The 27077-nt window shown below is 45.0% G+C and overlaps 1 protein-coding gene across 2 annotated transcripts in view; it reads right to left on the minus strand.

The window, feature by feature from the left end:
* The window catches only part of LOC136847688 (uncharacterized), a 184513-nt gene that overhangs the window by 150141 nt on the left and 7295 nt on the right, over positions 1-27077 (minus strand). For both annotated transcript variants that reach the window (XM_067119512.1, XM_067119522.1), the window contains exon 2: positions 10058-10251. The gene's annotated coding sequence lies outside the window, so the exon portion shown is untranslated. The remainder of the gene's footprint in view (positions 1-10057; positions 10252-27077) is intronic.

Below are 27077 nucleotides of genomic sequence, written 5' to 3' on the forward strand. Positions count from 1 at the left end.
AATTTCTTACTAGTATATCTATATGGTACCAAAGAAAGATGTATGAAAGCAAATGGCACATAACTGTCCAGTGATCTGAAAAATTAAGTTTTAAAACACAAAACATATCTTTTCATAAAAAGCTATCAATCATATAATGCCCCACTGGTGGTCCAGTTGTCTCAGGCATGTCTTATAGACATAAGAAGTGGAACACCTAAAAGGTATGTGCAAATTTGACCCAATGGTATGTGGCAAATATACTCCATACTGTTTCTAAAGCTGAGAACAAGGGGACTGGCAGGAGGTGAGCACTTCATATATGACTGATGGATTTATATTAAAAAATGTTATATGCCAAAAACATTCATTATTTTTTTTAAACCTATCAATCATACAATACCAAAAATTGCAATTAAAAGTGGAGCACTTGGGGACATTATGGTATCACACGAAGTTTAACACCCTGACAGTAAAGTGAGAAGTTTGTACTATGTTATATTCCCAAAAAGGCACAAGAGTCACATAAACACTTAGGTGAGATGTAGAAGATTGTAACTTTGGAAAACTGTCTCTTGTAAATAAATGAAGCATGAATATAAAAAGGAGAAAGATGAGGAATGTTCTGTATCTTCCACCACTGGTAAAACTTGTTCTGCCAAGACTAATGATCCGAAGAAGTACAGAACAACCTCCATCCCTTAATGCATAATGTCTCAAAGGTAGTAGCTGACAAAAATTGAATGATGCCTCCAATGCCTCCACTTAGTTTGACTGAGATCTCCTCAACCACAAAAGGGTTGTAATGATTATATGAATGTTTAAGACACAATGACAAACAGACTGATGGACACGTACAAATGGATGTACATCTGTGTATGACAGTTCACCGTTATAACAATTTTGAAACTGATTCAACAATGCAAAAGGAATTGCAATGACAAGAGAAGTGTGACAAGCACACTGACAGACAGGCAAACATATGGACAGCAGAATGGAAAATCTCCCTTCAAACACATGTAAGCATGATAACTATCTTTGTAACAAGTTTGACTGAAATCCTTCAAACATTTATGTGGAGTTAATGAGACAATTTTAAACAATATATACACTGAAGAACACATGGGCAGCCTCTCTTGATGCACATTTAAAACAACTTCTACCTTTGTCCAAAGTTTGCCAGAAATTCCTTCAAAGAAGAAGGCCTTGACTTTGTTGGTAGGGAACTAAAATTGACAATGAAAAGAAGGAAATCAGTACTGTGGACATATTTTTTTAAATCAGTCATCTGCCTCTAAAAATCTAGTAACCTGGCACACAAGCTTCATACAATGAAGCAGTACTGCGACTTTTTGTAAACTTATGAGCATCAGTATCCTTAACACTAACAGGATGATAGTTCAAGATAAATATAATAAAGGGAAAAATCTCTGGCAGCAGATCGTCAAACAACAAAACCTCAATAACATGTGGTACTTTGAGCATCCACTTACTCATTACAGACATACACGCACACATACACACTGTCTGTCTATAGTATATAGATCACTGAGCATTATCAATAAGTTTCATCAAAATTCACGTCTGAAAAGCTTGGTACCGTGTATATTTAACAAATGGACAGAAATAAACAAATTCACCACTGCATTTGACACTTAAGCTTAAAAGCAGAGGCTATCTGATATAGTGGCCCAGTGAAGACTGAATGGATGATTACAACGAGGGCTATGAGACTACTTGCCAGGTTCCCACCACAATCTATCAAATAGGCAATACTTTGTCTGTTGACTTCATCTCTAATGTTGCGCCTTTAAGTAACAAAAGGAGCTCTCTAAAGGGGTATATGAGTGTAATCTATTTCAGATCCTCTATAAAGTCCATTTGGTTAAGTACTGTAAGCAATCAAGTCACCCCATTTTCCTGGAATTTGATCTCAAGATAACATTTAAATAGTAACCTAAGCAAAATTTCTGTGAGGCTTAACAAACTAATCTGGAGTATTCATTACTTTTGCTATGCAACTACATTCAGTGCTTTGCAGTGCTAAAAATCATAAAGCAGTTACAAAAATTATCATCAAACACATAATTCCTAAATACAGTATAAATCACAGACTAAAGGCATACATACAATATTCTAAAATTGTGTGATAAACAGGAGCAGAGCTTCACAATACAGTGCCAAAAAAAGTGAGCCAAGAAGTCGATATCATCATCCTTATTAATCTTTCTGTCAGGTTTTCCATTTAAGGGGTCAAATATGCAATGAGTTCTCTCCATAACCTGTTCATATCTACTGCTTTTCAGGCTTCTCTCTCCTCTTCCTCCCTCTTCACATGTACAAGCCACCTCAAGTTTTGAGATATCAGTCTATTTCCCAGGCCCTGAACACCACATTTCCCATCCACTTCCTTGTTTGTACCATAATCCTTCCAATGTACCCCAGCCATAAACTTATTTTTTAGTCAATACCTGTATCACAGCATTTTGCTCTTTTTACTAATGGGATAACCTTACAAAGAAATATTCTCTAAGAAAAGGCTACGGTTAATTGTACATTATGCCTCATTCTCTCCTCTATAGAGCCCAGAGTCCTCTACATATCCTCTGAAGAGAATGGCTCTCTGAATCATCAACCTTCTTTCCTTTCCTTAGAGACTGTCTAATCAACACCTGCTTGAACATGGTCCTCAATATCAAAGACAACACCAGACAAACACCTTATGTCTGGTTTGTTAAGGTCATAGCAAACAAAGCTGTAATCCTGATAAAGGAATCCAAACCTAGCACTAGCCTTCTAGTTCTGTCATATACAATTTTAAATCAAAGAAGTAAAATTCCAAAAACAACTAATGGTAATCTTATACATCCATGTGTCGGTGGTGTTATTCAAGAAGGGAAGTTACCAAACAAACCAATGGAGACAGTTGATACTGCCATACAGTAGGTATCTATGCAACTTCAATTTACAATCAAAATTTTCAACTTTTGTCTAAAAGTTAAAAGCACTGCATTGTACATCTACTTTATTCATAAAACACTAAAATTCAAACAAATTATTCAAACTTAACAGTGAAAGAACTGAAAGATACTAGTAAGTTTAAAAATGTTATTTTCATAATAAAATAAATTTTTGAACATACTTACCTGGTAGTTATATATATAGCTTAAGTCCCTGACGTCATGGCAGAATTTCAAAAACTCGCGGCAATCGCCGATCGGGTAGTCAGGTGATCCACCTGTGCGCCCTCTACCCAGGTACCTGGAACCATTCTACCTATTCCTCAGATCTTCCATGCCCCTAGTCTCTAGAGGGGAGGAGGGTGGGAATTTAATTATATATAACTACCAGGTAAGTATGTTCAAAATTTATTTTATTATGAAAATAACATTTTCAAACATCTAACTTACCTGGTAGTATACATATATAGCTGATTGACACCTTTGGTGGAGGGTCAGAGACAGCTAACATCGTTGGAATTGAAATACAAAAATTGCAAAACCAACTAAAGGTTCCTACCTGTTAAGGAAGCTGACTTCATTGTTTTCCTGCCTCATTCTGTCTGCATTCCTTAAGAGATCCAGCTGATCCACCCAGGGGCTGAAAATCTCTAGGGGCTGTCAACCGGTGTATAACCTCTATGTGACTAGACCTCCTTTGAATACTCTTGTTCCAGGCGTTAAGAGAATGGAACAAAAAGACCACCTGACTAAAAACTCAAGAAAAGAAACTAAAAAAAACTGTTGCTAATGATTGCGGAAGATGCATCCAGCCTTCACAAACAATCATAAACAATTTCTTAGTTCCAAGGAAGAAAAAAGGGTATTGGGTTATGGGATTGCAGGGGTAGATCCTTCTCCCACTACTGAATTAGCCAGCTACAAATGGACCCAGCGTGTAGCAGTCTTCGTATAATGTCTGGACCTGTTTAAGGTAATGTGAGGCAAAAACAGACTTGCTTCCTCCAGAAAGTCGTGTCCAAGATACTCTGAAGGGACCTATTCTGTTTAAAAGCTACAGAGGTTGCTACAGCTCTGACCTCGTGTGTTTTAACTTTCAGAATTTTGTGGTAGTTTCATTAAATTCTGAATGAGCTTCTTTTATCAATTGCCTGATAAAATAAGAAAGAGCATTTTAGACATCTGTAACGAGGGTTTTTGACTGAACACCAAAGCCCTTCTGAGTTCCCTCAAGTCCTTTGTCCTTTCCAGATAATACTTTAAAGCTCTTACTGGGCACAGAGCTCTCTCTATTTCCTCACCTGTGATATCCGTCAGGTTAGGAATCTCGAACGCTTTGGGCCATGGTTGCGATGGGCGTTCATTTTTTGCAAGAAAATCTAGTTGAAGTGAGCAAACTGCCTTGCCTTGTCTAAAACCTATAGTTTTGCTGAAGACATGAATCTCACTTACTCGTTTTGCAGTGGCTAAACTGACCAGGAACAGAGTTTTCATGGCGAGATCCTTTAAGGATGTCTTATGTAAAGGTTCGAACCTGGCACTCGTGAGGAACCTCAGGACCACGTCTAAGTTCCAAGCTGGTGATTTTTGTATCCTTTCCTTAGAGGTTTCGAAGGATCTGAGAAGGTCCTGGAGATCCCTATCGTTAGACAGGTCCAAGTTCCTGTGTCTAAAGACAGATGCTAGCATACTTCTATATCCTTTAATGGTCGAAGTTGACAAATTAAGATTCTTCCTAAGATGAAGAAGGAAGTCTGCTATCTGAGTCACAGAGGTACTGGAAGAGGATACAGAGTTGTTCTTGCACCATCCTCTAAAAATTTCCCACTTGGATTGGTAAACCTTGATAGTGGATGACCTTGCTCTTGCGATCGCGCTAGCTGCCTCCTTCGAAAAGCCTCTAGCTCTTGCAAGTTTTTCGATAGTCTGAAGGCAGTCATGTGTAGAGCTTGGAGGTTTTGGTGATACCTTTGCAAGTGGGGTTGTTTGAGTAGATCTACTCTTAGCAGAAGTTTTCTCGGGGTGTCCACTATCCATTCCAATACCTCTGTGAACCAATCTCTTGTCAGCCAGTAAGGAGCCACTAGGGTCATTCTGGTCCCTTCGTGACACAAACTTCTGCAGTACCCTGTGAATTATTTTGAAAGGTGGGAATGCATATACGTCCAAATTGGACCAGTCCAGCAGGAACGCATCTATGTAAGCAGCTTCGGGATCTGGAATGGGGGAGAACAGCAAGTCTCTATCCTTTTCATTTGAGCTGTATGAAGAGGTCTATGCAAGGCCGTCCCCAAATACGCCACATGTTCTTGCAGACATCCTGATGTAGCATCCATTCTGTGGACAGGACTTGATCTTTCCTGCTCAGCATGTCTGCTCTTACATTTCTCTCCCCTTGTATAAAGCGGGTTAGTAGCTTCACGTTCTTCTCCTTCGCCCAGAGAAGAAGCTCTCTTGCTGTCTCGTATAGAGACTTGGAGTGAGTGCCCCCTTGTTTGCTGATGTAGGCCAGCGCCGTTGTGTTGTTGGAGTTGACCTGCACCACTTTATTCTTTATTAAATGTTCGTACTCTTTGAGAGCTAGAAGGATTGCTGTTAATTCCTTCTGATTGATATACCAACTTTCTTGCTCCCTGATCCAGGAGCCCGAAACTTCGTTGTTTCCCAGAGTCGCTCCCCATCCTGAGTCCGACGCGTCGGAGAACAACACTGGGTCTGGGTTCCTCTGTTGTAGGGAAAGGCCCTCTTGTAACTTGATGGGGTCGCTCCACCATTTCAGATATTGCCTTACAGATTTCGAGATGGGGATGCACTTGGTCTCCAATTCTTTTTCTTTGTCCCAGTTCCGATTGAGATGGAATTGCAACGGGCGAAGATTCAGTCTCCCCAAGGAGACAAACTGTTCTAGAGAGGAAAAGGTCCCCAGCAGACTCATCCATTCCCTCACCGAGCATGTCCGTTTCCTTAAGAGGCCCTGAAGCTTTTCTAAGGCTTGTTTCGTCCTTGATACAGACGGAAAAACCCGAAAAGTCTGACTCCGAATCCTCATCCCAAGGTAAAGAATCTCTTGAGATGGAATCAGCTGAGATTTCTTTTTGTTTATTAGTAGGCCTAGTTCTTCTGATAACTGAAGAGTTGTCTGAAGATCCTCCAGGCAGCGTGTGTGGGAAGGAGCCCTGAGGAGCCAATCGTCTAGGTATAAGGGAGATTCTGATGCCTCTTGGCGTGCAGCATTCCAGCTACGTTGTTCATTAACCTTGTGAAAACCCGAGGAGCTGTGTTTAAGCAGAAACAAAGAGCTCGAAACTGGAATACTTTTCCTCGTGAAGGAACCTCAGATATTTTCTTGGAGCTCGGGTGGATGGGATATGAAATACGCATCCTGAAGATCCAATGATACCATCCAGTCGTGCTGTCTGACCGCTGCTAGAACAGATTTTGTTGTTTCCATCGTGAAACTTGTTTTTGAACAAAAACGTTGAGAGCACTCACGCCCAGCACTGGTCTCCATCCCCGAGCTCTTGGGAACCAGGAACAAACGATTGTAAAATCCTGGAGATTCCAAATCTTGAACTTTTTCTATGGGCTTTTTTTGCAACAGAAGAGATATTTGTTGTTGCAGAGCCTCCGCTTTGTTTTCACTTTGTATTTGGGAAAGGTCTACTGTCTTGATGCTAGAGGGGGCCTTCTGAGGAAAGGGATCTTGTAACCCTCTTTTGATCAAATGGATGGACCATGGGTCCGATCTCTCCTCTCCCACACATCCAGAAGTTGGTCAGTCTGGCTCCAACCGCTGTCTGAAGGAGACCCCCATCAGACTCTGTTTCTTCCTTGTCTGGAGGTTTCTTCTTGTTGATCTTCTACCAGCGGATCTTGAGTTTCCTCTACAGAGGGTTCTTCCGAAAGGGCTGAGACACAAGAGCTTCTCCTTTCTTCTTCTGTGAAGTGAAGCTAGTTGGTAGTACTTTCTTAGCTGTCTTGGTAATCAAGTCCTGTGTGGCCTTTTGTGCTAAGGCTGATGTGACCTCTTTACTAACTCTTGAGGGAAAAGATGGGTCAGAAAGAGGAGCATAAAGGAGTTCCGATTTTGAATAGTCGTGACCCCATTGGAAAGAAAAGAGCAAAGATGGGACCATTTCTTTAAGATCCCTGCAGAGAACAGTGCCAGTTCGTTGGCTCCATCTCTGAGGGCCTTATCCATGCAAGATATGATATGAACAAGTTCTTTGTGTCTGCATTCTGATGGTGTCAGTCTTTTTCCCCAAGGCTCCCAGGGTCCAGTCTAGAAAATCAAAAACTTCAAAGGCCTGAAGATTCCCTTGAGAAGGTGGTCCATTTCGAAGGAGACCAAAAGACCTTTGACTTCCCCATGGCTATTCTGCGAGAAGAGTCGACCAGAGACTCGAGAAGTCCCCTGGGAAGAAGCAGGAACTCCCAGGCCAAGAGATTCTCCAGTCTCATACCAAACGCTAGATCTAGATGCAAGTCTGGCTGGAGGAAAAGAGAACACCGTCCGGCCTAGATCTTTTTAGTATTCATCCAATCCTCCATTACTCTCAATGCCCGTTTGGATGAGCGAGACAAAACCATTTTAGTGAAAATACAAGAAGTTTTCTTAAGGTGAATTCGATGGAGGAGAACGAGGAATAGCTGGAACGAAGTTATCCGGAAAGAGTTCCGTAAAAACTTTCATTAGTCTCTTCAAGTCCGAAGAGGGATGTTGGTCTTTCCGTTCCTCTTCGCCGGAACGTCGTCCACCTGATTGACTGGAGAAGGAGAGATCATCTGGAGATCGTCCGACTGTTGACCTGACCGACGTGGCAACGTCCTGCTTTCTTGCTGCTGAATCTGAACTGTGAGGGCTTTCGAAACCGAACGCCCTGGCGCCTGTCCTCTTGACGTTTTACGCCCTGGTGTCCTGTTACTATTGTAAATGACGCCCAGCTTCTTGACGCCGATCGGCGTCCGTCATCTTGACGTCTTGGCGCCCTGGCATCCTGACACGTATTGGTATCCAGTTTGCCTTTCGAGGTCCTGGCGTCCGTCATCTTGACGTTTGGCGTCCTGGCGTCCTGCTACCAGTACGTCCAGTTTCTTGACGCTTGGCGTCTTGGTGTCACCAGCCAGTTCCTTGAAGACGTTCCCTGCTGCTCTACGCCAGTGCATCTTGCGTCCAGCGTTTTACGCTCTGGCGTCCAATCTCTTGAAGGGAGCGTCTTGGCGCTCTGAAGAGCTTGACGCCAGTGCATCCAGCGCCCTTGCTCTCAACCAGTCAATAGAGAATTCCTGGCGTCCAGCCACTGGACTTGTTGTCTTGGCATCCTTAGAACGTTGCCAGTGCACGCATCTGAGCTACCTCAAAGTCTTGTATTTTATCCGAATTCCTGGAGTCCAACCTTGACGCTTGTCGAACTTAGCTTTAAGCGGCGCCAGTGCATCCCCATCTTGAGCTACCTCAACATCTTGTATTCCTTCGATGCCTGAAATCTTGGAGTTCCATTCCTTGACTCTTGTTGTCTTGGTGCTTGGCTCCTAGATGGACGTAAGTACATCCAGCGCCTAAAGCAAAATATCTTTGAACCTCTTTAGATGGACGTCCGTTATCTTTCTTTTTGTTTGAGCTGCCATGACTGCATCAGGGAAGACAGACTGGGAGTCCTTAGTAAAACCAACTGCGGGCTTCCTGCTGCTGGGACAGACCGGGAAGCCCCTTCATTAATTAATTGTTCCTCAATGTCTCGTAAGGATTGGGGAGAGTGTTCTGGAGATGAGTCCCAACCGAAGGAAGAGGAGGAGCATGCACAGAAGGTAGAAAAACGTCCGACATCTTCTTGCTGCCAGGCGTCTTGATTTGAGGCTGCCAGTTTATATCTGCTTTTGGCAGGAGAGCTACCTTCAGAGCTGGAAGGGAAGCGTTCAGGCTGCTCCAGTGGCTACACCCTGGAGCCTGAGATGTCCCCTCCAAACGACGTCCTTCAACAGGGGAGCTTCCTCTTGAGTGGTCTTGACTCCGCGAAAAACGCCAGCCTCGTCTTGGGGACTGCGTCGTCCGAAGACGAAGAACACAACTTTACCTCACATTTTCTATGGCGAGGGTGAGCGTCCTGGGAAGCGTCAACAGGTACGCTCGAGGGGACGGCCGTTCGGGAGCTAAAATCTCTCGCCTCCCTTCGCCTGTCGACTTTCCTTCTCCCAGGGGTTGGGGAGCTTGGAAGAGGTCTAGGACTAGGAGCGCAACAGATCCGAGCGGCCGCACCCTCCACTGCACTTGCACTAATCTTTGCACTGATATTTGCACTTTTGAGATCTCTCATATCCGACCATAATTTTTCCCTGTCTTCTGAGAGGATTCAACCCGTTGCCCAGGGTTTGGATGGCTGCCATCATATCCTTAAGAGATGGGTCTCTACCTGAATCAGAAGGGGGATCAGAGAATACCACTACGGAGGAAGGATCAATCGGTTCGCTAGAATGGGGCAAAGAAATATCAAAACCCTGGCTATCCCTAGAAGAGCAAGATATAGAACTCTTGGCTCTTTTGAGCCGGTCCTTTCAAGTTTCCTCACATAGCGGTTACAATCCATCCATTCTCTTTCAGAAAGACCCAAACATTCGTCACATCTATCCTCCAGTTCACAACTCTTACCTCTACATTTCATACATATTGAATGGGGATCCAAAGAGGCTTTAGCAAGCCTAGTCTTACATCCCCTAACACACATTCTCACACTCGATGAAGAATCAGACATGTTGAAAATCCAAAAGAGAGAAAAAATAAGCAAGGGTCAAACCAATCAGTATCTGAAAGGGCCAAGAATAATCCAAAGCAAATCCAAAAGCGGCGAAAGCCAAAACCAAAGTGTACTTCACCAAAACAATTGAAAAAACACAGGCTTAATGAGTGAAATTCCAACGATGTCACCAGAACGGTGGCAGGGAAGATCTGAGGAATAGGTAGAATGGTTCCAGGTACCTGGGTAGAGGGCGCACAGGTGGGTCACCTGACTACCCGATCGGCGATTGCCGCGAGTTTTTGAAATTCTGCCGTGACGTCAGGGACTTAAGCTATATATATAACTACCAGGTAAGTTAGATGTTTGAAACAAAACATTTCATACCTTCATTTCAAGAAATGCTGAAGCTGTCCATAAGCTTACTTCCACAGGGATCTTGAACTTCAGAGTCATCATGCATTGTATGTTTTGCATTTACAAGAACAGCAAAACAATCATTTACAGAAAATCCAAGACACTGACTGATGGGGTCCAAGGTTCTCATTCCTTTTAAACATTCTATTATTTATTAAGACTGCCTGCAAAAGAAAAGAAATAGACAAATTAATTGTGTTAAATCAATTAAAGTATAAGTGCACTGTATTGACATATAACACAGAATGAGATTTTGTACTGTCCATTAATACAGGTGCTGTGTTAATATCACTGTTCAACAACCAAAGAACTCATCCAAACTTTTCTGGCTGAAGCAAAGTAAAGTTTAGTAGTCTGCTAAGTAAGGACAGTAATCTGTAATCACATCAAATAGTTACAAAATCATCTTACAGTGTGTTGCAAACAGACACTGGTATCTCCTCAAACCATGCAATGGAACTACTTAATAGCCTTTAGGTCATTCACAACGGTGAGTAGAAAGGTTTGAAAAATGTAACAGAATGAAAACCTCGCAGTTGAGCTATGAAACAATTGTTAGAAGAGGATGGAAAGTAAGATGGAAGCAAGAGAACATCAATGGAGATACAGTACAAAGAATGAAAGGGATTGCAGCTATGGGGCAAAGGGATGTTGCAAAAAATCTTAAGTAATGCCTACAGTGCACTGCGTGATGCAAAGACAGCACTACCCCACTAAGGAAGTCCCATGACCTTGATGTTTAAATAATGATATGAACTAAAAATTTTCCTATTCAACGGTTGCTTAAAATTCAGGATAAACAATCAACAACTGTAAATCATTTTTGTTTCATAAGTAAAAACCTCTTATTTTCCACAAAGTTGATGCTCAGAAATGGTACAGTTAGATGGAGTAATTAAGACAAATTTAGAAATTCAAATGCACACCTAGATGCCTTTAATCACTAGATCACAAAAAGGGGCATCACACTGTTAAAAGCTAAAGCTGTGGTGAAACAAACTTAAAATGGCAAGTTTTAAAATAACTGTCAGGCCAAAAGTCATAATCAAGAAATCATAAATTCAAGATCAAATGCATTTTTAAGATACACTAAAAAGTCTTTAATGGATATTGTTCAGTTGTTAAAGCCTATTAAAACACTTAACTATTGTGGTAGGTACGTCAGAAGGGTTGGGGACCAAATCACTCAACTGTTCATATAACTTTTCCTTCCAGCAATGAGGACAAATGCAAGGTTGGTTGGAGCATACCTGTGAGGTAAAAACAGTCGTTGAAGCTTGATAATAAAGTGGTTAATTGGTGATGGGAATTTATTCTAAGAACTCACCATGCACTTTTTCCTTTGGCATCAAGGACTATGTGGGTTGGCTGTTTGATGTTTGTTCCTGTGGAAATGCAAACCATTGCCTTTTATATAGAAAAACAGTTTGCTGTAATGATGCTCGAAAAACAGTGGCCATCATTCAGTTTGACTGCCCTGAACTTTCAGGGAAGAATAGGTGCAACACAGCTGAAGAGCTCAATTCAGGATCATGAGAAAAGGGAAATTAAGAGTATATGAAAATTTAATTTTATCAAAAATGATATTTTTATGATAAAATAAAGTTTGTTCATACTTACCTGGCAGATATATATATAGCTGTATTCTCCAAAGGGACCGACAGAAATTCAAAAACTTACGGCACACGTGAGTTGGGCCAGGTGGTTAGTACCCATTCCGCCGCTGGGAGGAGGGGTATCAGGAACCATTCCAATTTTCTATTCAGATTTTCTAGAAACTAGAACTACTGTCTCCTGAGGGGAGGAGGGGGGTACTATGATTATATATATCTGCCAGGTAAGTATGAACAAACTTTATTTTATCATAAAAATATCATTTTGTTCATGACACTTACCTGACAGATATATATATAGCTGAATCCCACCATTGGAGGTGGGAAGAGACAGAATAGGATTTAGGAAACAAAACTATGTAGGCGATTGACGCCTTGGTTCCTTACCTGTTAGCATTGCTGACTTCGTGATTACTGTCACCCAAGCCTGCTTCTGCTTTACTAGAAACTCCAGCGAGGTAGGGACCTATAGAGCTGGTGGAATCTAGATGATCTGTCAACGGGGCGAGACCACAATGTGACTAGACCATATGACCTTACTGTGAGGGCAAGCGACAAACGAAACAACCACCTGACCAAGCCTAGTTACGTCATGAAAAAGATTAACATAAACTAAGGACTGGGGCGACCACCACTGGTGGAGACCCAACAACCATAAAAACAACACTATAATATATTTAAAAACACACCAAAACAAAATTAAAGGAGAGGATGAGAGTTTCTGTTCCCAAGATCGTATTTGTGGAAACATAAGGCCCCAGCGCACAGCAATTCTCATAGGACGTCTTCACTTCTGTGAGATAATGAGAAGCAAAGACAGAATTGTTTTCGCCAAAAAGTGGCACCCAGAATGTCATTGAGAGACTGGTTTTTCTGGAAAGCCACTGAGGTAGCAATGGCTCTCACTTCGTGAGCCTTAACCTTCAAAGATCTCAAATCTTCGTCTAGCACACTGGAATGGGCGTCTATGATGGTGCTTCTTAGAAAGAACGCCAGGGCATTTTTCGAGAGAGGTATATCAGGCCTCTTAACGGAGCACCCAAAGATTGTTAGAAGGACCTCTACAATCCTGGGTCCTCTGCAAATAAAATTTCAGAGCCCTGACAGGACACAGGGTTCTCTCCGGTTCTTGTCCAGTGATGTTCGTCAAGCCCTTAATTTTGAAGGACCTGGGCCAAGGGAAGACGGGTTCTCATTCTTAGCAAGAAAAATAGGGCTCAGAGAACAGACTGCATCAGGGCCTCTGAAAGCCTATAATCTTGCTGATCGCTGAAGTTCACTAACTCTCTTCGCCGTCGCCAGAGCAGTTAGGAAAATAGCTTTCTTGGTTACATCTTTTGAAGGAAGCAGAATTTAAAGGTTCAAACCTCTCTTGGACATCAGGAATTTTAGAACCACATCTAAATTCCATGAAGGTAACTTAGGGAGGCTACCTTAGACGTCTCAAAAGACCTAAGAAGATCATGAAGGTCTTTATTGTCCGATAAGTTCAGGCCTCTATGCCTGAAGACCGTTGACAGCATACTCTATAGCCTTTGATGGTAGGGACTGCCAGGTTCAAATCATTTCTCAAATACAAAAAGGAAGTCTGCTATCTGGGAAACAGAGGTTGTGGTGGAGGAAATTCCCTTAAGTTTACACCACCTCCTGAAAATGATCCACTTTGACTGGTACACTGCGCTGGAAGAGGCTCTCCTGGCGTTGGCGATCGCCTTAGCCACTGGTCTAGAAAACCTCTCGCTCTGAGCAACTCTCGATAGTCTGAATGCAGTTAGACTCAGAGCGGGAAGGTTTTTGTGGTACCTCTCGAAGTGGGGTTGTTTGAGAAGATCTGTTCTCAAAGGAAGCGTTCTTGGAAAATCCACCAAGAGTGTCATGACCTCTGTGAACCATTCTGCTGAAGGCCAAAAGGAGTGATTAATGTCATTCTTGCCCCTTCTGAGGCTACAAACTTTCTGATGACTTCCCCCAGAATCTTGAATGGGGAAAGGCATACAGGTCCAGACCCTTCCAGTCCCAGAGAAAGGCATCTACTGCTAGGGCCCCGGGTCGAGAACGGGAGAGCAGTAAAGAGGCAGCCTCGTGGTCCTTGACGTTGCAAAGATGTCCACCAGGGACGTCCCCAAAGCTTCCAAAGATCCTGACACACTTCTGCGTTCAGAGTCCACTCTGTTGGAAGAAGCTGATGTTGCCGACTGAGAAGGTCCGCGAACATTCTCAACCCCTGCTACGAAAACGCGTGAGAATGTCACCCGGTGAGAATGTGCCCACAGCAGGACCTCTTTAGCAATCAAGAACAGGGACCGAGAATGAGTACCTCCCTGTTTCTTGAGGTGCGCCAGGGCCGTGGTGTTGTCTGGAGTTGACTTGAATCACACAGACCTGCAACTTGATTTTGGAAGAACTGAAGAGCCAAGAGAATCGCTTTCAGTTCTTTTTAGATTTATGTGCCAGGACACCTGTTCCCTTTCCAGGTGCCTGACACTTCCTCCCCTAGTGTTGCTCCCCATCCCGACATGGACGCGCCGAAAACAACACTAGGTCGGGGTTCTGAAGAGAGAGAGAGACCCCTTCTGCCAACTTTAAAGGATCGAGCCACCACCGAAGATGGTCCTTGACAGAGAGAGATCCTGAGAGACTCCTCTAAGATCCTCCTTGTTCTTCCAGTTGTCCGCAAGGAAAACTGGAGGGGTCTGAGATGCAACCTCCCAGGGAAACAAACTTCTCCAGTGATGAAATGGTCCCCAGCAGACTCATCCATTCCCTCACCGAGCATGTTTCTTTCCCCAGGAAGGCCGAAACTTTTACGAAGCAGTGCTGCTGACGTTCCTGGGATGGAAAGGCTCGAAAACCACTGAATCCATCTGAATCCCCAGATAAAGAATGGACTGAGAGGGGATCAGATGTGACTTCTCGAAATTCACAAGAAGTCCCAGGGACTTTGTCAGTTTCAAAGTTGAATGTAAGTCCTCCAGACACCTTTGTTCCGATGAGGCTTGAATGAGCCAGTCATCCAGATAGAGCGAGATCCTTATGCCTGCAAGATGAAGCCACCAGGCAACATTCCTCATCAGGACTGTGATACCATAGGAGCTGTACTCAGTCCGAAACAGAGAGCTCTGAACTGGTACACTCTGTCCCCAGGACAAACCTCAAATACTTTCTCGATTGAGGATGAATGGGGACATGAAAAAATAGGCGTCCTGGAGGTCCAGAGAGACCATCCAATCGCCTGGTCGCAGTGCATTGATAACCGACTGGGGCGTCTCCATTTTGAACTTTTCCTTGATGACAAATTGTTCAGTCTGCTGACGTCCAGGACTGGTCTCCACCCCTGACTGTTTTGGAACCAGGAAGAGACGATTGTAAAAACCTGGAGACTCCAGATCCAGGACTCGCTCTATGGCTTTCTTCTCGATCATTTCTTCCAGCAGATCTAAAAGGATCTGTTGCTTCTCCTGACGGTAAGAGGGCGACAGATCTCTGGGAGTTGAGGACAGGGGGGGTTTTCGAGGAATGGGATCCTGTAACCTTTTTTGATTACATTGAGGGACCAGGAATCCGTCCCTCTTACTTTCCAGGCTTCCGAAAACAGAGAAGCCTGGCTCCTACTGGTGTCTGGAGGTTTGAAAGTCACTTCTTGCCCCTTTGGGAAGAAGGGGCTCCGCCTCTGGAGGGACCTCTTCCTCGAGAAAAGGGTCTAGAGGAGGAAGATCTCTCTTGAAAGGTTAGTCTCTTCGGGGAAGTCCAGGGGAAGACGTGGAAGGGACACTAGGACGTCTGGAAGACTGAGCAAGGAGGTCCTGAGTAGCCTTCTCCTTAAGGCTGGAGGCGAGATCCTTGACAAGCGGCTGGGGAAGAGATGGCTAGAAAGAGGGGCAAAAACAATTCAGCCCTCTGAACAGGAGAAACAGACTTGGCAGCAAAATTGCAGTAAAAAGCCCTCTTCTTTAGGAGGGTTGTATCAAAATGAGAAGCCAGTTCATCAGCGCCATCCTGACGGCCTTGTCCATGCAAGACAGCACACTGGACAGCTCCCCCAGAGAAATAGAGTCCGGACTACGAGTCCTCAAATCCAAGGCCCCCAAGCACCAATCCAGAAAGTTAAAGACCTCCATAGACCTGAAAAGGCCTTTCAGATGGTGGGTCAGTCTCAGAAAGAGTCCAAGACACTTCGCCGAAGAAAGAAGAGACCTCCTTGAAGCATCCACGAGACTCGCAAAATCACCTTGAGAGGAAGAAGGAACTCTGAGCCAATTTCCTCTCCCGTCTCATACCAAATTCCAGCTTTCCCGCACAATCTAGAAGGGGGAGAGCGAAGGAAGATTTCCTTGAGACTTCCTATCTTCCATCCAAGAGTTGACTTTCTTGAATGCTTTTCTAGTAGCAAGAGAAGTCTTCATTTGCAGGAAACCATGATTTCCTCACCTTAGAAGAAGCTAACTAAGGAGGGGAAAGAGGAGCAGAAGGCTGAAATTTATCAGGAAAAAGCTCCTTCAGCATGCTAGCCAAAACTCGGTAGTTGGAGAAAGACGAGAAAGGGGGCTGCTCCTGCTCTGCAGAGTCCGACTCCTGAGACAAACCTCCTCTTCGACAGGAGCGACAGGAGAGTCTTCGGGACTTGAGAGAGACAAAGACCTTTGGGTCCCATTCGGCCAAGAGACTCTTCTCGTGGGAAGAAGCAGAAGAAAAATTCGAAGCGTCCACAGGAGCGTCCTGCGAGCGCCCTGACGAGCGCCCTGCCTTGCGCTGCCGAGCGCCCTGATGAGAGTCCTGACGAGCGTCCTGCTTCATAAGCAGCCGACGGAGCGCCCTGAAGAGCGCCCAGAGTTACAGAGCTGGGAAGGCCCTGACGAGACCTGACGAGCGCCGCCGAGCTTCGAACGAGTCCTGAAGAGAGCGTCATGAGGAAGGAAGAGGAGTGTCAGGGAGCGCCTGCGAACGCCAAAACGAGGCGGAAGCCGAGGAGAGGCAAGAAGAGCGGGCGTCCTGATCAGCAAGTGAGAAGTCAAGAACAGCAGCCTGAGTGAGCGTCATGACGAGGCAAGGAGAGCTGATGATCCGACGAACGATGAGGACGACTACGAGAACCCGCAGGGGAGAGAGACGAACGAAGAGCAGGAGAGGGAGACCTCTTAGATCTTTTAACTGGCAGCGACAAATCCTTGCGGCGCCTACGAGGCTCCTTCTCCTTAGCAGCGAGAAGGGAAGCTAACTGCCGCTGCATATCTTGGAGAAGACGCTTCAAAGGAGAGGAAGCCCTCTCAGGAGAAGGGCTGCTCTTATGAGAAGAAGAGGGGGAAGGAGACGTCCCTCCTCCTTCTACCAAGAGCGACAGGGCTCTCTTCTTGGTGCGGCTGGGACGTTCAAAACGTCCTCCTCAGAAGAAGTCCTGGTCCTCTTCTGCGGTGGCAAGTCGTCGCAACCAGTCAGGAGAAGATTCAAAGGCACGAGAAAGAGGAGAAGAAGCGTCCTCTTCAACGAAGCTCCTCTTGAACAAACAAGAGTCCAACCGAGAACGCGACCCCTTAAGTGGAGAGGGCGCCTCGGAGGAAGAGAAGCAATCCTTAAGGATCCGTGCGCGAGCACGATCCTTGGCAGCCTGGGAACGTCAACAAGGCCTGCGAAGGGACGCCAGATCGGTGGGGGTCCCCGTAACCCTCTTGCGGGTTTCGACATGCCCATTCCCTAAGTCCTGGGAGTTCAGCAGAGGTCCAGGCCTAGAGGCATTATAGGGCGATCTGACGCCCCCTCCACAACACTGGGGATCACTACACTTCACTGCATTTTCGATAGCCATCACTTTAGACTCCAAAGTACGAATGGAGTTCAAAATCTGCGCAAAGGCATTACCTTCCGCAGACGCAATCACAGGGTTGAAGGCGACTCTACAGGGAAAGGAGAAGCATTAGTAGGGTTAACAGGAGATAAATTAATACCCTGACTCCCACCAGCTGACACACTCCTGGAGGAAGACCTCCTACACGATCACGCTCTAGCTTGCGAACATAAGAATCGTAAGCCTTCCAATCAGAATCAGGCAACGATTCACACTCCTTGCAGCGATCATCCAACATACAGACATGCCCTCTACATCTCATGCATACTGTGTGAGGGTCTACTGAAGCTTTCGGTAGCCTCACCTTACACTCCTTCACAACACACACCCTGAAACTAGCAGAACTAGATCCAGACATCTTGTTCAAGGAAAAGCCAAAACCAAAATCAAAACAGTCCAAAGAAGCGTATGCCTATCCACAAAGCCAAAGTCAAAAACCAAAAGACAAACAGAATACTTAGTGGAAAAGTTTCCGAAATCCAATAGCGGAGGTATTGACAACAGGTGTTGACAATACCGGCGACAGAGAAAATCTGAATAGAAAATGGGAATGGTTCCTGATACCCGCCTCCCAGCGGCGGGAATGGGTACTAACCACCTGGCCCATCTGTGTGTGCCGTAAGTTTTTGAATTTCTGTCGGTCCCTTTCGGAGAATACAGCTATATATATATCTGTCAGGTAAGTGTCATGAACAAAATAACATTTTCACATACTGTAAGAAACTTACCAAGTAATTATATAGCAGAATCCCATATTGACAGGAAGTGGGATACATGGACATATTCTACTCTAAAACATTCAGTAATGGTAATGAATTTGAAATAGAAAGGTAGCTAGCATTGGTAAAATGCTTGTTGTAGCCTTACCTGGTAAGAGAGCTACTGCAGGTAGCTACTGCCTCTGGTTGGTGCTTATCTTAACCTGTAGTGGCGTGGTTGTATAGCTGTGGAGCACCTCTACTTAAGTGGGAGCTTTGTGGCAAAGGAGTATCCCAATGTCTAGCAAGCATCAATAAGTGCCCTTGCCCTGGGTGCAGTACCACAATAAACAAAACCAGACAATGCTGTCACCTACATATAAAATAAAAACCACTACCCATCCACTAAAATCCTGGTGGGTACTCCAGGTACACAGTACCCCCAGGCTCGCCAAGACTCGACACCCTATATCAAGCAAAGAGATACAGAATAAGAGGAATAACTCCTATGCTTCCTCCCCCAACGCCATGCCAACCACTGACAACAGACCCAAGGTACTGCGATTTTCAAACACTGTCTCCACTTCACATAAATAATGTGTTGCAAATATTGATTTACACTTCCAATAAGTGGACTGTCAAATCACAGAGACAGACAAGTTAAGTTTAATAGCCAACGAGGTAGCAATGGCCCCAATCTCGTGGGCTTTAACTTTAAAAGCAGGTAAAAAGTCCTCCCGAATTCTCAAGTGTGACTCGGAGATAATGTCTATTAAAAAGAATGACAATGAATTCTTAGAAAGTGGTCGGGAAGGATTTTTTACAGAGCACCAGAGGTTGCTAGAAGGGCCTCTGATTCTCTCGGTTCCATTCAGGAAATACCTCAATGCCCTCACAGGGCAAAGAGCTCTCTTCTTCTTCTGGGTCAAGAATCTTCATCAAATTCTCGATGATGAAAGAAGAGGGCCAGGGCTTGGAAGGAGTCTCGTTCTTAGCCAGAAAACCAAAAGTAAATGAGCAGACAGCGTCCCCTTGAGAGAATCCTACTCTCTTATCTATAGCCTGCAGATCACTGACTCTTTTGGCCGCAGCCAAAGTAACAGGAAAAAGAGCTTTCCTTGTTAAATCTCTGAAAGAAATGGAGTGAAGGGGCTCAAAATGAGGGCCCAAAAGCCACTTAAGGGCTACGTCCTGGTTCCAGGCAACCAAGTCTGTCTTCCTCTGCTTAACCATGTCGAAGGACTTAATTAAATCGCTAATATCCTGACTAGGCAACAGATCCAGGCCTCTGTGTCTAAAAACAGAGCCCAGCACGGCTCTGTATCCTTTGATAGCAGAAGAAGACAAACCTCTAGAAGTCCTTAAAAAGCAGAGAAAATCTGCAATTTCCATTACAGTGGCTTGAGAAGAAGAGACATTATGTCCTCTACACCAGCTGCAGAAAACAGACCACTTGGCCTGGTAAACCCTACAAGAAGAATGACTTCTCCACTTTGCAATCACCTCTGCAGCTGGTCTTGAAAAGCCCTTCACTCTGATGAGTCTCCTAACAGTCTGAAGCCTGTCAGAGCAAGAGAGGATAGTCCTTGGTGGAATCGTCAAAAATATGGCCGTCTGAGAAGACTTGGTCTCTGTGACTGGAGTCTTGGAAAGTCTACTAGAAGCTTGAGGAGGTCCAGGAACAACTTCTGAGGCCAGAACAGAGCTACTAGGATCATCGATGTGCTGTGATGGATTAAAAATTTGTTTAAAACTTCCCTGACCATGCTGAATGGAAGGAGGGCATACAGGTCCAACTTTGAACAATCCTGGAGCATGGCATCCATCGCCCATGCCAGAGGGTCCAGGGTTGGAGAGCAAAACATCGGCAGGTGGTGGTTCCTCAACGTTGCAAACAGGTCTATAGACAATTTTCCCCCGTTTCCACAGGTCAGTGCATACCTGTGGGTTTAAAGTCCACTCCATGGGAAGGACCTGTCTACGACGACTTAGCTCATCCACCAGAACATTCAACTTGCCCTGAATGAATCTTGTGACTATCTTGGTCTGAATCTTCTTCACCCAAAAAAGGTCCTTCATTGCTTCGCCCTGGTGAATGGAGGATAGGACTGATTGGTTCGTTTCCATCTTAAATCTCATCTTCTGAATGAAGAAATTCAAGGCACTGACGTCGAGGACAGGTCTCCAACCCCCCGATGACTTGGGGACCACAAACAGACAGTTGTAAAAAACCTCTGTGCTGACATCCTTGACCACCTCTACAGCTCTCTTCCTGAGGAGGGAAGAGACGTCTTCCAAGAGGGCTGAATACCTCTCTGAGCCCACTGAGTAGGCTGTCAATGCGATGGGCGTTGACACTAAAGGAGGCTTCTCCCTGAACAGAATGGAGTAGCCCTCTCTCAGAACCTTCAAAACACATGGTTCTACGCCTCTGACCTCCCATTTCTCCCAAAAATGGAGAACTTTGGCTTCCACTGGTACGCAGCGGACTGGATTTTCACTTTCGATAGGAGGGTTTGGTGGTCTTTTTAACTGGACCGAGTGCAAGTTTGAATGAAGCCTGGACTGGAACCTTGCTCTACTGCCATGAAAGGACTGCTGTTGGAGAGGAGAGACCATCTTGGTGCCAAACGAGGTCGATTCCTTGGGACGTTTGGCTGACTGAGCCAGGAGATCTTGGGTGGACTTTTTCTGGAGGTCTAAGGCTATCCCCTGTACTGTGGCCTGACGAAAAAGATGATGGCGATCCAACGGTGACAAAAAAAGGAGAGCAGATTTCTCGGTGGTAGTGACCCCTTTGGTGGTGAACAAACACCAAAGCTCCCTCTTTTTCAACATCAGAGAAAACAAAGCAGCCAATTCCAGGGAGCTGTCCCTAATGGATCTGTCCGCGCAAGAATGGACACCCAGCCAATTTTAAGACAAGTCCCCTGCAAGATCGCAATAGTCTTCAATCTTCTTCGTGAGTGCTCCTATGGTCTAATCTACAAAGCTTAGCACTTCAGTCACTTTAAAAATATTCCTCACTAGATGGTCGAGCTCCGTCAAAAAGAACAAGATCTTCGCCGAAGCAAAAGCCATTCTGCACGACAAATCAATAAGGCCAGAGAAGTCCCCCTGGGAGGAGGCAGTGACTCTCAAAGGAGCTTCTCCAGTGGCGTAAGAGAGGTACCTCCTATGTGAAAGTCAAGAGAGAGGAGAACCAAAGACAGCCTTGCCTTGCTCACTCTTCTCCGAGAGCCACACACTGATCTCACTCAAGGCTTTCCTGGACAAGGAGGACAGAACCATCTTGGGAACCCTGGGGTTCTCATCAGGCTGGTTCCTCATCATAAAGGTAGAGGCAGGAGAAGTTGGGGCACCTGGAGTGAAGAAAGTCGGAAAAGTACCCAAGAAATATCTGAGAAGAGCTGCGTAAGCTGTGGGAGAAGATTCCTGGTTGAGAACTTCATCATCCGATGAAACTGGAGAAGGAGCCAAGTCCGGAGAGTCCTTTGCTACTGCAGGCATCTTCTGTAAATGTCCCAGAATGACACTGAGGTAGCGCTAAATGGGCACCAGCAAAGGGTCTTGCACCATGGGTGCTGGAGAAACCAAAGCAGACAACTGAAGAGGTGAATGCTGGACAATTGGCAGCCGGCGCCGAGCGAACGGGAGATGGCACCAAGTATTCGGAAACTGGCACTGGGTGCTCGGGAACTGATGGGTGCTCAGGAGCTGCTGGGCGCTTGGGAGCTGCTAGGTGCTAGGGAGAAGCAGATGGTCGTTCTACAAACAACGGGTGCTTACAAAAAGACAATGGGCGCTTCTGGGGACTGGGTAGGCACTTTGGCGCCAAATACTGCCGTGCTTCAACTGGCCGCTTAGGAGAAAAGCATTCCAGACTGTCCTAGTAGCTACATGAAGGATGGGGGCTGTGCTCAGGTTCCTTGAACTGCTTACAGGGGAGCCGAGACAAGCAATCTGCAACTGCTATGCACCTCTTTAAAGACCAAGCCTCAGGAAAGCGCCACCCGCGCCTCTTGTCCAGACTGGAATCCGAAGCACTAGAGGATAATTGATGCACATCCTTTTGGACGCCTTTCCAATGGCTGTCCGCCGAGGCCTGGAACACAACAGTAGGCTTGACTGAGGGGGCAACTACCTGTGGGCAAACCACAACGACCTCCCTTGGACTTCCAGTATGCTTCCTCCCAGGTTTAGGGGTCTGACAGGGACCTTCGTCTAGGAGTATCGGCGGGACAAGCAGACACCTTTCTCCACTGACACTGCACTTACCCTTTTTCACTCACTTTGTCCATGAGAACCTTAATGGATGCCCCTAACTGGGCCGCAGTATTAAAGGACCAAATTTCTAGTAAAAAATGGCTTCAAGAATGGCAATGGGATTGGGGTCAGAAGCATGGGAGCCAGGTAAAGGAGTAGGTGGAATAGTCGGAGGGCTGGTTATGGGAGAAAAGGCAGTTACAGAAGACACAACAGGCGAATTGGCTACACCCGATTTAGGAGTAGATTCTAGGCTAGCTAAATTTCTAGCTTTGGCTCTAGCAGCCACCTTTCTTTTCCTGTCTCACTCATGTCTAAATGAGCTTTTAACACATTCCTTTTTCCCTGATCCCAGTCCCTACATTCATCGCAAGTCAAACCAATTGTGCAAATCTGTTCCCTACAATTAATACAGATAGTATGTGAATCATAAGAGGCTTTCATCAGTCTAGTATTGCAACCCTTGCTGCAAAAATGAATACTGGATGCACTAGAGTCAGACAGTCCGTAAGTAAATGTCTTAATCAGTGAAAAAACAGGTACAAACAACCCTAAACTATGAATGTCTTAATCCGTGAAAAAACAGGTCCAAACAACCCTAAACTATCTATAAATAGTGCGAAGGCTACCAAAAACATGAATACTTCACCAAATTGGAGATCAAATACAACCATCCAGCGACAAAAATCCAAAATCAAGCTGCTCATACAACTGAAGTTCAGTTGTTAACCAGCAGAAACGAATTGAGCTCTTTAGCTGTGTTGTACCTATTCTTCCCTGAAAGTGGGCAGGGCTAGTCACCTACACTAAAACAACAGAAGCGCTACCGCAAATTTCAAAATTTAAGCTTCCAAGCAAGTTGAAACATTAGCTATACTTGGTAAGTTACTTATATGAAACTCACTCCTAAGGCATGGGTATAGTTGCTCACCTGACTGGCAATTTGGATCTCCATCCAGAAATGTCAACTTCTCAGTAGTAATAATGAGCAGGGGACCAATGACTTGTGTAGCAACCTGGCAATCTGGCATAGGGATATAAGATTTGTAGGGACTGAGCTAGAGTGAGATGTCTAGACCGCAATCTCACAATAGAATAACTTCTGAGAACCAAGTGCTGTCCAAACAGGAAAGGGAGCATATGTCAGAAAGGCAGCTAAGATCTGGGTCAGTTATAAATGGATGGTTTCAGATGAAAGCTTTACTACCACGTCAATCCCTTGTCAAAAGGGAGAGAAGAGAGAGCCACACTTTTTAAGCTGAAGCTTTATGATAGGATGCTCAATTGTGAACCTACCTGCACAATGGCCCATTCCAGCATATACTAAGCCTGGCTGTGTCCTTGCTGAGGAAGGAAAAAAAAGTACCTTAAGAATGATGCTTTTTATCCAAGAGGAGCTCAGATGACTTCACAATCTGTTGAGCAGCCATTAAAGTTCCTATGGAGGTACCTAAGGACTTTTGGGCAAATCCCCAAGGTAAAATGAAGTGAAGGTAGTTTGGCACTGCCATTCACCTGCCTCATTACCTGTGAAACCAAAATGTTTCTTCAAAGAGATATGAATGGGCCAACACACCTGATTTCAAGAACTCTTACCCGGAATGGATTATTGTCCTCACAAGATGACCCACCCTTGGGATCACTTCACAAAACCAAAAAGAAAAGTTGCTCTTGGACATTTCCTTCTTGTGCCTGTTGGCACTAACAAAGAGATGCCAACAATGTTGCCTAAGAGGTTGGGTTTTCCCCAATTAGTACCACAAGGCTTACACCAGGCACAAAAGCACCTCTTCCAGAACCCCAACAAAAAAGGCCCAGAGTGAGGGATAGAACCAAACTCTCAAATCTCTCATCAAAAACTGATGGGTTCTAAGCTTTCAACACAAACTCAGACACACAAAAAACCAAGTGTCAGACAAGGCACAAAAATCAGTGCAACTAACAAACATGCGTTCCCAAGGTTAAGGCTAACAGAAAAGTAAGTCTTGAGGGTGAGATCTTGATCCAAGGCTTTATCCAAGGGTTCGTATGGCACCCAAGATACGATGCAGAGGACAGGAGTCATATTCCTCTCTAAAGGTAAAAAATCTTAAGGTTGGCAAAATGTTCAAAGATATTCACAGCCAAAGACAACCTTTCAGCTCAAGACAGAATAACAGCCTTCTACTAAAGGGACAAGAAGTCTGCAAGCTACAGGCTGAACAGGGACCCAATCTGTGACACCAGTTACAGAAGATGGCCCACTTTCCTGCATGTTAGCCGAGGACCTCTGAAGGCACAAGACATCTGCACAGTCATGTGAAAAAAGCCTCACAGAAACAGCTGGATAACCTCCAACCATGAAGGCAGTGGGTATGAACCAACTGGTGGTACAGTACCTTACAGTTTCAGGTTGGCAGAGAAGAGTGGGCCACTCGAGAATCTCTCTGGGTGCCTCAAACTGAAGAGCAAGCAGATCAAGATAGGATACCAATGGCAAGGGGCCAACAAGGAGCTACCAGGGTCATTGACAGACTCAAGAGTAATCAACACTGGATTGATTACTCGTAGAACCAGACAATACGGAGGAAAATAGATATCTATATTGTCCCAGTCATGCTGGAAGGCATCCTCCATGGTGACCCAAGGGTCTGGAATAGGAAAGCAGAAATGGGAGCTTCTTCTTTTGTCTTGTGGCAAACAGGTCAATCAGCAGTTCCCCAATATTCAAAAGTCTTCCCAACAAGTGGCTGGCTCTGAGAGCTGAGATGGTCTGCCAAAGCATTCCTCTTGCCCAAAATGTACCTGGCTGAAAGCCTGACATCATGGCAAACTGCCCACTAGTATCAGCATTGCCTATTAGTGAGAGGTGAGGGGAGACATACCCTCTGCTTGTTGACATATGCCACTTTGGTTGCAGTGTCACCTTATCAACAACGCAGAGTGACCTATCAAACATTTCTTGTAATGTTTGAAAAGCTAGTAGAGCTATATAGTGCAGCAGATTGCTGTAAAAATCGTTCAGATAGTGAAACAAGCATGAAATTTGGCACAAACATTCCTAAGACTACGCTCTCTTAGAAAAGGGCGCTGGCCACCTGAAAATCCAAGATGGCGGCTATTTTTCAAAATGGCCGCCATCTATGTTGAGATTCACTGGTTTGGGAGCATCTATTGGATGGAATATGCCAGTTTTTTTTTTTTTTAAACCTCGACTTTTAGGTTATAAAATGTTCCATACCACACATTTTATTGAAAACCCTTACTAAATGAATTGTAACCAAGATGGCGTACAAAATGGTTGCCATAAAAGTTTTTTTTCTATCCACAGCGCTAGCAGACATAGAGACCAACTGTTTTTATTTAATGGTATATTCATGTGATCAGACAGTTTAACTAATATGCTATTTTCAACTGAAATAGTAATGGTATGGTCACATACAACATTGTGTCTAAGACTGTAACCATAAAAAAGAAAAGAAGAGAAATACGGACTAAACGCAACCAATCTATGTATAGGTCTCTCAACCTACACCTTTGAAAATTCGAGGATAAGAAGGTAGGCATAGCATGACACGTTGGATGCTCAAGCTAGATTATCTACTGAAGAGAGGGCAATATTTATCTAGACTTCACATTTGCAAGTGCACAGAGCTGTGCAGGGAAGACCCAGCTTGTAGCACTTGCACCTTTCCCGACAGCCTGCTTTGCATCCACATTTGGTAAGCTGTTGGCAACTCTGGCTAAGGGCGAGTTGGTTGTCCAGAGGACTTGCCATGCTTCACCAGACTTTGCCATCCCCACTCAGCAGGGTTCTCTGGCTGTGGCTGACACTGGTGGCCTGCCCCACACACAACCAGCCTGGTACGCAGCACGCTTGGTGTGTTGGAGAGAGCTCCCCTGGTTGGTGGAATGGCCTCATATGCCCTTTTGTTTTCTGGCAAACATATCAAGTCTAGCCTCATCCACAGTGCCAGCAGTGCTGGATCTTTCATACATAAGTATGACAAACCTCTCCAGGACCTTCAGGTCACTCTCTTCCACTCTGAGAGGGTAGTGACTCAGTTTGGAGAACACAGTGGAGGCCTCTGGAAAGATGTTCCATGTCTGCCAGGCGGTCTTCTTGCCCTTGCTCCAGAAGGCTGACACTGTATCACAGCCTGTGAACGCATGGAAGAAGAGCATGCCATTCACCTTCTCCTGGCCCAGAGAGTTGCACAGGTCATGCACAGCAATCCAGCGCAGGCTCTGGCCTTGGCCAAATGCCACCCATAGCTTCTCTAGCCCTAGATTGTGGAGAGTGGAGAAAGCACTGACTGCAACGACAAGAACATCTGTGTCATTTGCTTTAACCGTGATGGTCTTGGCTCCATGTTCTGTGGCATATTTGGCATGGAGAAAGATGCGGGTGTCAGCTTCCTCATGAGAGCACTTTTCCAGTCCCTGAAGACTAGCCTCATGAGTGCTGAGGACAGCAGACCCTTTCGTGGCAATGACAACATTTGTGGCAGACATCTGGGCAACTTTGTCTGCCAGGAACTGGAACAACTCTGTCTTGTTGGCATCGTGTCTTAGGAAATTGCGCCAGTTGGATG

The sequence above is a fragment of the Macrobrachium rosenbergii genome, chromosome 2 (genome assembly GCF_040412425.1).
Source record: "Macrobrachium rosenbergii isolate ZJJX-2024 chromosome 2, ASM4041242v1, whole genome shotgun sequence".
Lineage (NCBI taxonomy): Eukaryota > Metazoa > Arthropoda > Malacostraca > Decapoda > Palaemonidae > Macrobrachium > Macrobrachium rosenbergii.